We start from the raw sequence: 2,622 nt of genomic DNA, 5'->3' as shown, positions 1-2,622 counted from the left end.
CTCACTTTTCATGGAGCCTCTCACTTGCATTGAGTCTCTCCCAAAGCACAACCAGGAGCAATGCCACAGTTAGACCTGCCACCCCTCTAATCCTTGCCCAGGCACTGGGTAGAGTGGGACTTCCCTGGATCGGACTGGGCATGTCGGGCTCTCGGCATCTTATAGAGGGCTTAAACTGGAACTACCCTTCCCCCAACCCAGGAAAAAAGTTCAGGTCACTAAAAATCTCCCTCCTCCCCTAGTCCATCCCGCTCCTATAGTCCTCCTAATTCAACAAGAAGCCACACATCAAGAAACTTGACCCTAGCAACCCAGTGAGGCATAGGCTGTTTACACAGCTCCTCCCTAGCGTTCTTTTCAGCATCTGCCCCCCATCACCCTCCCCTCACTCTTCGAACCTACAAGTGCGCTGCACCCTCTTCTCCCTGTCACCTCCTTCCTTCCCTCCCTCCCACCCCCACTTCACCCACAATCACCAAGATCCAGGTGATAAGAAATATTTGGCAGGCATGGAAGACCTGAATCACCTTTCTTCCCTTCTCTTCCCCGAAGCCGGATCTGTCGTTGATGAGGCTATATTCCCGTCTCCTCGGTCCTCTGAACCACTTTTACCTCCAACCCCCACCTCCTTTCAGCTCTTGTTTCAGTCTCAGCTGAGCACCGCAACAATTCCAAGGACCACTTCTTAGCAGTACCGCCTCCATTTTGCAGATCAAGAAACTAAAGCTATCGGAAGTTGTGCCCTGTCCAAGGTTCAGCGATTTGCATCACCGACCATCCTAGGTTGTGTGACTCTGGCCAAATCCTTTAGTGCTTCAGGCACTTTATAGATTGCTGAACAGTCGCCTGTCTGTGTTGGCAGAGGGACGTTCTTCACCAGGAATTCCCTACCCTGATAAAAATTAAGCCCCCAAATTGTTCAAGACATTGTAAGAGACACGGAGAATTAAAAAACAAAAACAGAATAGTTCCTGACCTTAAGGAGTTAAAATCGGTGGAGAAATAGGGTAGATTTAGTGTAGGAAGGGACTCCAGAGGTCATTTAGCTCAAATCTCTCATTTTACAAATAAGGAAATTGAGACCCAGAGAAATTAAGTGATTTGTCCAAGGTTACACAGGTTATCAGTCGATCAATCAATCAACTAGTCAGCACATTGAGGCACTTACTATGTGCCAGATGCTATATAAGACAAAGGATGAAACATTTCTGTCCTTGGAAGAGCTTCTAGTTAATGGGTGGTAATTATTTATACCCACATATATGTGTATATGTATTTATACACACACATACACATACGTATAAATTAAACGTACATGCACAATAGAAGGTGAGCATGGGGAAGACACCTGAAGGTGGGGCAGGGAATTAGGAAAGACCACACTTAGGCAGTGGCTGTATTAGGAAGGCTTCTAAAATATGGAGGTGAAGAGGGAGAACATTGAAGGTATAGGGGCAGCCAATGCAATGGCATGCAGATAAGAGATGAGGTGCTGTATAGGAGGAAGAACAGATAGATTATTTTGGCTAGAATGTATATGAAGGGGAGTAATGGGCAGTAAGCCTGGACTAATAGGTTGGTGTGAATGGTTTTAAGAGTCAGACAGATGAGTTTGTAATATCTCAAAGAAATAGGGAGCCGTTGTAGCTTTTTGAGCAGGGGAATGACAGGGTCAAACCTGTGTTTTAAGGATATCTCTTCAGCAGTTAGATGGTGAATGGATTGAACAGACTTGAGGTCTGGAGACCATTTAAAAGGGTACTTTGACAGTCCAAGTGAAGGCTGATGAAAGCCTCAACAAGGGTGGTGGCCATATGAGGGAAAAGAAGGAAATGGATTCAAGAGATGTTGTCTCTACAATTGTTACAATTTGTTGACTTGTGGGGTGGACGTGGTAGGGGTGGGGGAGGAAAACTGAGGAACCAAAGATGACACCAAGGTTGCAAACCTGGATAATGAAAGAATGGTGGTGAGTCTTTTCAAAATTTCTACTCAGCTCTGTTGATTTGGGGTTTTTTGGTGAGTTTTGTTTTTGTCTTTTTTTGTTAATCAGGAAAGCTTAGAATTCCTGTATCTCATTAAAGGGTTAGGGTTAGGGTTAGGGTTAGGATTAGGACTTTATTAAAGGACTATTTTTCCCCCTCTTAAAGCATTATACTCAGTTTTGTCAGGTAGGTTTTTCTTGGTTGTAAGGTTTATTCCAAAGTCTACTCTATTGTATGTGGTAGCTACTAAGTCTTGTGAGATTCTGATTGTAGATCTTTGGACTTGAACTCTCTTTTTTTTAATATCTGTAATATGTTTTTCTCTGACTTGGAAACTATGGATTTTGGCTATGGTGTTCCTAGAAGTTTTTATTTGGTTATTCTTTTAGGAAATGACTGGTGGATTCTTCCAATTTTCACTCTGCCTTCTGGTTCTAATAAGTTTAGGCAGTTTTAATCCATGAATTTGTAAAATATGATTTCTAGGCTTGTATTTTGGTTATAATTACTAGAGAGTCTCAGGATTCAGGGAGACTAATGATTATTAAATTATTTCTGCTTGGCCTACTTTTCCCATATCTCAAATTTTTTTTCTTTTTCAGATTTTTTTGAGCTTGTTCTAGTATTTTTTAATTTT

Source organism: Petaurus breviceps, unplaced genomic scaffold (assembly GCF_028583685.1).
Source record: "Petaurus breviceps papuanus isolate PSGF00001 unplaced genomic scaffold, PetGlider_PUasm1.0 191, whole genome shotgun sequence".
NCBI classification, from domain to species: domain Eukaryota; kingdom Metazoa; phylum Chordata; class Mammalia; order Diprotodontia; family Petauridae; genus Petaurus; species Petaurus breviceps.
This window is presented reverse-complemented; position numbering follows the sequence as displayed.